At 45.8% G+C, this 9626-nt stretch overlaps 1 pseudogene; it reads right to left on the bottom strand.

The window, feature by feature from the left end:
- Window positions 1-381: 381 nt before the first annotated feature.
- Window positions 382-8637, bottom strand: LOC121444468 (annotated as a pseudogene).
- Between the last annotated feature and the right edge of the window lie 989 nt (window positions 8638-9626).

Genomic DNA, 9626 nt, shown 5'->3' with positions numbered 1-9626 from the left:
CAGGTTCAAGATTTGATCAGGAACAGGCTTTGCCCTATGTACATAACACACATCTGATCCCATACGGGTCTGCCAGGTCCTCTAGCACAAGGTAATGCAGAAATTGATCAATTATTGATTGGTAGTGTGCTACAAGCCTCTGAATTTCATAAAAAACATCATGTTAATAGCAAAGGTTTGAAGAAAGAGTTTTCAATTACATGGCAAGAAGCTAAGGAGATTGTTAAGAAATGCCCTACTTGCTCTTTCTATAACCAAACGCCACTGCCTGCAGGGGCTAATCCAAAGGGCACCCAAAGCAATGAAATTTGGCAGATGGATGTGTTCCACTTTGCAGAATTTGGCAAATTAAAATATGTTCATCACACCATTGACACTTATTCAGGCTTTCAGTTGGCAACTGGTTTAAGTTCAGAAAAAGCTGATTCAGTAATCACTCATTTATTAGAAGTCATGGCTATCATGGGTATACCTACACAAATAAAGACGGATAATGGTCCTGCTTATGTCTGTAGGAAAAATGAAACGGTTTTTTGATTATTATAATATAAAGCATGTTACAGGTATACCATACAATCCTACAGGTCAAGCAGTCATAGAAAGATCAAATCGAACTATAAAGGATATGTTGAACAAACAGAAAGGGGTGTTAAGTCCTTAAGTTAGATAGATATTGAGAATTATATAGATTAATAGTCATCTAAGTTTGTCATTTATAATTAGACTAATCAGGTTCCTTAGATATATAGAGATTATACTCAGTATAGATAGATAATCTTCAACCTCTTTAAAGAGCTGTAGAAAATGGCCTTTAATCTAACTCAGAGTTTTGTGGTAGTGAGACACAATTGCTCCTGGCAACACTGCTCTATTCCCGAGAGAATGTTGAGCACCAAAGACACTCCACCTGGAGCCTTTCTTTTTGGCAGAACTGGCCTTGGGGCAAAGAAATGCCCATACCTCAACCACTGACAGAGATACAGAGCGTGCATCAATGGATAAAACAGGACTGTCATATCCTGCCAAGACAGGGTAAGATAGTTTTGAAAAGTTGCTTGCCTTTGACAATGGTATGTCAGTTATGTTAGGCCTTAGCCAAAGTTGTTTGCTTCAACGCTGCTAACGTGACTTTGGGTGATTGCCCAGGTAGCTAGTTGTCTCTGTGATTGGTTGCATGTTTTGGAAGTTGTTTTACTGAACTTCCTAAATACCCAGGTAACATTATTTCCCTTCTCAGATCTTTGATGGGGTTGAAGACTATATAAATGTAGTTACTTTTCTCTCATGACTTGGCCAAGTTATTTATTATACAAGACCTAAGCTAGTTAGAATAGGATATTTGTACTTATTGTATATAATTTCGTAGTAGGTTTAGAACTCTCTTACTTAAATAAAAGTGGGAGGTGTTGCGGGAGGTCCTTCTGCTCCTCCAGCCTATAGCCACTGAGATACCAGCCCATTGGGGCGTGGTCTCTCTCCCTTTAAAAAAGAGGCCACTTCCCTCTCCTCTCTCTCTTCATTTCCTGCTCCGCTTCCGCCTACTAGACTCCCTTCCTGTTTTTGCAGAGGGCTGTTGCCTGGGACAGTGATCTGTAAGTTTTTTCCCCTTTAAATAAATACCACCCTATTAATCATAATTCCAAACTGGTGTGGCATTGTTTGTGACTTACGCCTTCACAGGTATGTTCCACCATGTCATATTAGTTATCTCTGGTTTCCCGTCAGGATGGTTGCAGTTTACTAAAAGCTGAGATGACTCCCATCACCTGACTTTGAACTGCCTCGAACCATCAGTGGGACACTGAGAAGTGGCTTCCCAGGACCTAACCTTCCTCCCTGCCTTCCCTGCCTCCTCACCGTGTACTTGTCCCATTTTTTCTCTGGGTCATAGGGCTCCCAGCGACTGGCAGGAAAGATGTGCTTGTTCTTCTCATACCAGCTCCTCAGCACCACTTTGCCTGCATGTGACTGGGGAATGAAGGCTGTGATTCAGGGCCATCCTACCTGACCTTGCCTTCCTGTGACTTCTCCCAAGGATAACCCCAATGTCAGGCTCAGGGTGTCTTTGCCTGCCCAGTACCCTGGCACTATCATACCTCATCCTTCTCCACAGTGGCATCACTGAGCAGTCGTACATCATCATGAACATCGAAGTTGAAGAGTGGCCCTGGAGGGGAGAAGCAGTAATCCCAAGGCCATACTACTGCCTTTCCCAACATATTAGAACAAGTTAAGCTAGAATCACTCACCACTCTTTCCTCGTGCTTTGATGATGATGAAATCGTAGAAGCTGCATTGCTAGGAGCAGAGGGTGGGAAAGGCAAGTTTGATGATCCTTCTAGGTCTCTATCACCTACTACTCCCCACACTCCTACTTGCAGGGTGGGAGCAGGCACCACTGTGCCTACTAGCCCTGGAAGAGTGCACAACAGTATAGTGACTCTCCTATGAAACAGTGTGCATGACTCAGGGTTGAAGGGACTCACGTGGGGGATGATTAGGTCCTCCTTGATATACATGAGCTGCTTCACCCCTGCTGACATGAGAGAGATCGGAGCAGATGAATACCTGAAAGTCAATGAGTTGGCACAATACTTTAAGCCTTAATGATTAAGGGAAGCTGTGTAGTTTAGTGAACATGGGATAGAAATCCCAGTGTCCTACACTTCTGGACCATATCACCAAAGCAGGGCTCTCTCACCTAAGCTTTCTACAGCAGGAAGTTAAGAAAAAAGAGCACAACTCTCCTCTTTGAGGAGCACAGTGCTCAGCACAACATCTTCCCAGCAGTGGAGCAGTCAGCATGGTTGTCTGATATGCTGGCTAGGGAAGCAGGCTCTTCAGGTGCATAACAAAGACACACACAATGCATAGCTTGCTCACCTGAGCTCACTCAAGTCTTTGCGCAAGATCTTGAGTGCTTTCTGCAGGAACTGCTGCATGGTGTTGCCCCTTTTCATCTGCAGAAGCAGGTATATCAGTGAGTTGAAAAGGAAAGACATTAGCCCAAAGAAATACCTCCAAGAAGACAAAGATCCACCCTGCTATCCACAGCGGTTTACTGTAGTAATAAAGGCGGCGGGGCTGCGTCCCCAGCACCCCGGCTGCCTGCTCGGCTAGCTTATGCCCTGAAATAACAACACACAAACTGTATTCATTTAATCACTGCTTGGCCCATTCTCTTCTAGGCTAATTTTCACATATCAATTTAGCCCATTTCTAATCATCTGTGTGTAGCACCCCAAGGTGCGCTTACTGGGAAGATTCTAGCCTATGTCCATCCTGGGTCGGAGCTTCATCCCGGGAGCAGGGCATGGCATCTCTCTCAGGCGTCTGCTCCCGAGAGAAGAGCTGCTGAGTCTCTGAGCTCACTTCCTCTTCTTCCCGGCATTCTGTTCTGTTTACTCCACCTACCTACGTCCTAACCAATAAAATGGGCCAAGGCAGTTCCTTTATTAGCCAATGACCTTCCTCCATCAGTTTCCCAAGCCAAGACTGTCAGCTGCTTTCTATTGAACTCAAGACAAAGGAACCCTTCCATTGCCTACCTTAACTGTGCGCCAGTGTACAGAGCCATTCCAGTAACTAAAGGTGATTTCAATCTCTTCACCTACAAAGAAGAGTTGCCTCTTGGTCTAGAGAGAGACCCAAGTGCCCAGAGTTCCCTTGTTCTACATACCCAAGGTTAATATTTGCAAGAGAACTTCTTGGATCTTAGCCCTGCTTTTTCACTGCCCCAACTCTGGATCACACATGTTCAGCTCTACTAGAACTTATTGTTTTTGTGTCTGTTTTGTTTTTGACTTTTTGAGATTGGGTCTCATGTAGCCAAGGCTGGCTTCAAACTAGCTATGTAGCTAAAGATGACCTTAAACTTCAGATCCTCTTGCCTTAAGCTCTTGAGTGTTAAGATAACAGGCCTAAGAAACTGTATCATCCAGCTATATAGTACTCACTCTTGATTTTCTTCTGCTTGGCTTCCGATTCGTGACGCAGCTCTTCTCGAAGCCGATTTTCCTCCTCCTGAGAGGAAATAGACAAAGAATGAGGTTCAGGTCTGCTTCCTGGGAAATAGTCTCCACCAAGGTCAACTTCATGATCAATAAATACCAAAGTCAACACCAGATCCAGGCAGTTTTTACCTCCCTGTCCCGGTCAGGCAAGAAGCTCGTGTCTACATCAGGGTTCTTCCCCAATTTCCTTTGCTTTGTGGTGATCTCTAGAGCAATGAGACAAACAATATCTCACCATTTTTCAGAAAACGATTCTGTGGTTTTTTTTTTAGACAGTCACATTTATGTAACCCTGAGTGACCTGGAACTCTCTTATGTAGACCAGACTGGGCTCAAACTCAGAGATCTACCTACTTCTGTCTCCTGAGTGCTGGGATTAAAGGCATGTGGCACTATGACTGTACTAAAAATGGTTTTGATCTCCATGGACCTGTCTGTATGGTCTCTCGGGCCACTGGAACATGTTTTAAGAACTACTGACTTAGCCAGCCTTGGTGGCACACACCTTTAATCCCAGCACTCTCAAGAGGAAAAGCACGTGGATCAGAGTTTAAGCCCAGCTTGGTGTGCACAGTGAGCGCCAGACATACCACAACTACAGTTAAACCTTGTCTTAAAAACAATCATTAATGTGATGGTGGCAAACACCTTTATTCCCAGCACTCGGGAGGCAAAGGCAGGCAGATATTTGGGAGTTTGACGCCAGCCTGGTCTACAAAGCAAGTTCTAGAGCTGCTAGGGCTATTACACAGAAAAACCTTGTTTCCAAAACCCCTAAAATAAATAAAATAAAAAATAAAGGGAAAAACAGAACTACTAACCAAAATACATAACAAACATAAACTAAAAAAAATAATCATCGATGCCAGGGAGCTGGGTGTCTAGTTCCTATTGCTAAGACCTCAAAATGATGGCAAGGGAAAACTCACCACCAGTGCTTTTCAAAAGTCCCAGTGAACTCGGAGTAGTGGCACACACCTGTATGTAATCCTAGCACTCAGAAGGCTGAGGCAACAGCACTGAAATTTAGAGCCCATCCTAGGATATACAGTAAGACTATCTGAAAGAAAAAGATCCCACTAATACACAGTGAGCTTGAGAACCTTTCCACTAGCCTGTGCAATCTAGAATTGCTCTTAAGGTAGAAGCAAGACGACTATCAAGGCCAGACTGAGCTATGTAAGACCCTGTCTCAAATCAACACTACTTGCCACCTAGAGCCCTGAGTACTACTGAATGTATATCTAGCTCAACAAGCTATTTAATGATATTATTTCAGATACAGTTGGGTTAAATGTACTGCTAAATTAAAGTGGAAGGGCCCAGTGTGGTAGTACACACTTATATTAATCTTAGCATTGAGGAAAATCAAAAGGATTGGAAGTTCAAGGCCAACCTTAGCTACATGAGACCCTGTCTCAATAAAAAAAAGAAAATTAAAAATTACAATGACAGGAAACAACCACAGGAAGGGGGGCCTACATGAATAAGATAACAGCTATTACCTAACTTATTCCAAGTCCTCAAATGCGTCCTTTGCCCTGTTATTTCTGTCCAACTGTTTCACTTCATTATCTAATCGTCCTGCCTCCTCCCATCTCTGCAACTAATGAAATACTCATCCTTCATTCCCGACACAACTATTCCCCATATGACTCTTTCTCTCACATGGATCTAGTAATTTCCCCTGGGCTCTAAGGAAAGCAGCATTCCTGAATATCCGGAGTCCATACTGACTGTGTAGCCTGGCCAGGCACAGAACAGATATGCATACATAGGGCTGTACATTAGAGGCACTGGATTTCAGAAGGTATAAGATCAAATTCACCAATCACTACCAGTGCCCAGTGGCCACCTGTGGTGAGCAGTTACAATATCTGGCAGTGGCCAGGCATGGCACACACTTTAATGCCAGTACTCCAGGAGGCAGAGGCAGGTGGATTGCTGTGAGTTCAAGGCCAGTCTTCTCTAGAAAGTCAGTTCCAGACAGCCAGGACTATTACACAGATAAAATCTATTTTGGCAAAACCAAAACCATACCAAACCAACCAAACAAAAAGAAACCTCAAAATACCTGACAGAGTAGTCACAAACATTCCCATTATTTCAGAAATTTTTAGCAGGCTATCCACTCCCCTCAGTTTATCCTGTGTGCCCCAAAGGACAGCTTCTGGATCCCTTTAGACCAGGCACTAGTCCTCTGGTAACTTCCCACACTGGTGGCTCCTGTACAGGACCTCTGGCCTAGCTCTGACTCAGTCTCCTGTTGCCAGTACCTCTGTACTTTAGCTTTAAAACAACGGTGCTGCCTCTGTTCCATTTTTCCTTAAACTGTGTGAAACTGGGGACCAAAAGCCCAGTAGGTAACCAGGGCTAAAGAATGAGTGTGCTTCTTCCTTTGCCGGCCCAAATGTTAGCCCAAATGCCAGGACAGAGCTCTGGCTGGCAGTGCCCTAACATTCCCTCTCCAGTTCCTCCTCATACATGGCCACCTCTTCCTCCTCTTCACCTCCCTCCTCTTCTTCCTCCAAGGTGAAGGACAGGCAAGAGATCTTCCGCTTGGCCTCCTTCTTGAGCTCCTTCTCTCACAGCTTCTCTAGCTTCTTACCAAGGCATGGACCAGTGAAGGAGTAGCTCCTGGGTCTGGAAGAAGGTGGTACAAGTGTCTTGTTTACTCACAGAACTGGACTTGAGCTCTGCTTCCACAGCGTCATCTTGGGTAGAAAACTTATCCATGTTGGATTTCATTATATTCTCCTGAAGGGGAGGGGCATATCAGTGCAGGCCATCCACTACTCACTCCATTGTGGCAGTGAAAGACTGGCTGTGGGTCCTAGATTGGTACCCAGACACACTATGATATAATCTTAGAAAACACACACACACACACACACACACACACACACACACACACACACACACACACACCATGTTCCTGCCCTGAAGTCCCTTCTCTTACCTAGAGCCACTGTGTTCCTAACAAGGGGTCCACATTGCACAGGCTGGATTTCCCCAGCACCCAAGAGGGATTCTATTTGCCCTAGTTTACTTCAAGTTCAAGGACATGGCTCTGATTATGACACACCAGACATAAAGGACACAGGGATCATGGGACAGAGAGGAATGGGGACAATGCAGGCTGTTCAGGCACCCAGTAAAAAGAAAGGGCTCAGAAAGGACTCACCATCTTTACAAAGGAACAGAACGAAAGATAAACCTGGAAAGTGAGAACCAGTTTGGAGCTCAATAGATACCACATCTGCTTCCAAAGCAGAAAATGGGGTCTCCCTGTGGAATGGGGATGGGGACAGCCTTACCCATCCCAGGAATTCCTAAGCACTAGCTGTACTATATAGGGAGGACGGCTTAGAGAGGATGGGGGACCCACATCTCTAACTCCTTTAACTGTTCCTTTTTTGCTAGCTGCTTCTCTCTCTCCTTCACCAGTGCCTCCTGTTTGGCCTTCATGTCATTCAGGGTCACGAGACCTGTGAGGCAAGGAGATAGGGGAGGAAAGGCTGGTCATCCAGGGCCAGTGAAGGAGTAGCTCCTGGCTCTGGAAGAAGGTGGTACAAGTGTCTTGTTTACCCACGGTGCTGGACTTGAGCTCTGCTTCCACAGCGTCATAGTGGGTGGAAAACTTCTTATCAATGTTGGGTTTCATTATATTCTCCTGAAGGGGAGGGACATATCAGTGAAGGCCATCCACCACTCCACTGTGGAAGTGAAAGACTGGCTGTAGATCCCAGATCGGTACCCAGACACACTGTGATATAATCTTAGAAAACACAGACACACACCCTTCCTTTTCTGGGTGGAAGGGTCCATGAAGCTAGGAAGGCTAAAGTAGCCAAAGGTCAGAACTAGAGAACTATGTGTCAATTCAAGCATGACTGAGGGCTGATGATACCTCCATCTGATGGCTGGTTCTTGGGTTTGGCTTCTCACTTCCCTAGATATGGCCTGTTCTCACCTGGAGAGCTGAGGCCCTGCTCTTGTCAGGAGTCTTGCCCAAAGAATTAAGCCAAGGTCTGCTCAATATCATGTCCCTAAATCCAGCAGCCACTCACTGAAGAAGCCCTGAGGGACGCACTAGTACTCTGGGATGCTAAAGGCTCTGGAGTGAGCTTCAGGGGCATACTTCTGTGCCTCTCCACAGGAAATGAGCTCTTCCCTGTATGTATTGGAAGGCTGGGAACATGAATTAGGAAACTCTGTGCTCAAGACTCACCCAACAACAATGCCACCACTGTGGATCCCTCCTGCTGAAGTTTTCACAAGCTAGTGGTCTCAGTCTCTGACAGGGCCCAACACTGAGCCCACTTTACCGATTACACTGTCTCAGCTGGCTTCCAATACCAGTCAGAGATGCACAAGCAAGTCCCGCCCTAGGTGTGGGGCCCGCCCTCTGGGCTCTCCTAGCCCACCTAAGGGTTTCCCAGAGCCAAGCGGCATGAAACTGCCAGGACCCACACGAAGCATATGCTCTGAGGCGCCCCGGCCTGGTCCACACCTCTGCGATCCTATGCTTCATGTGCTCCATGTGCTCACGCTGTTTCTCCCTTTTCTTCATGAGGTGCATGGCGCGGCCTGCCTCGCTTGTGGCGCCCTTATACTGAGCCATAGTGGCTATGGCTATGGCGGCAGTAGCTGTGGCGATGAGCATTGACGACGACCGTGGTGGTGGAGACTTCTGCTTCAAGGAGTCCTGGCAACGGGGGTTTAGTCAGCTGACTATGATGCCACACACCAGGGAACGTATGGACACTGGCCCTGCCTTATGCCCCAGTGACTCTGGCACGTGATCACACCTTGCCCTGCCCCACAGTAGGCTGAGCTCCTTCACTCACTGTGTTTTGATAAACTACAAGTTCTGTTGGCTCTTTTGTGACAGAGCTGTGTCCCCTAGTTTCTTGCACATTCTCAAAGTTAACTGCTGTCTTAAGCTAGACCTACAGTCCCCTTACAGTCTCCTGTTGGCCCCAAGACTGAGTGCAATCCTCCTCTGAGTTGTTTCTTAAGAACTCTTTGAGTTATGTCTCATGGTCAGGTGTCCTCATAACTCTGAGACTATTTCCCCTACTTATTTGGCTGCTTAGATTTTTTTTTCCTGAAACAAAATTTCTCTGTGTAACCTTAGCTGTCCTGGAACTTACTCTATAGACCAGGCTGGCCTCAGATTCACAGAGCTCTGCCTGCAAATGCTGGCAATAAAGGCGTGAACCACCACATCTTGATGGCTTGGATTTTTTGTTATCATCCAAGACTAAGTATAGGTCCCTTTGCTTCCCTAGGACTGAAGCTGGCTCCTAATTCCCTCTTGAAAATTTGTGTGTGAGACTGAAGAGATGGCTCAGGCAGTAATGGCTACTAGAGGAGAGGTACCTCCAGAGGACCCAGGTTCAATTCCCAGCAACCACATAGTAGCTCACAACAGATTGTAACTCCAGTTCTTGGATATCCAACTCCCTCTACTGGCCTTTGTAGACAGCAGACATGCAAGTGGTGCACATTTGTCTAAGTAAAACACCAATACACATAAAATGTTAAATTTGTATATGTGTGTGTGTGTGTGTGTGTGCATGTGTGTGTGTGTGTGTGTGTGTAAGTCAT

Source organism: Microtus oregoni, unplaced genomic scaffold, assembly GCF_018167655.1.
Source record: "Microtus oregoni isolate MIOR12 unplaced genomic scaffold, Mior012 000127F_ref0000509, whole genome shotgun sequence".
Taxonomy (NCBI): Eukaryota; Metazoa; Chordata; class Mammalia; order Rodentia; family Cricetidae; genus Microtus; species Microtus oregoni.
Note: the sequence above shows the minus strand (reverse complement) of the source record. Positions and strands in the feature narration are given on the sequence as shown.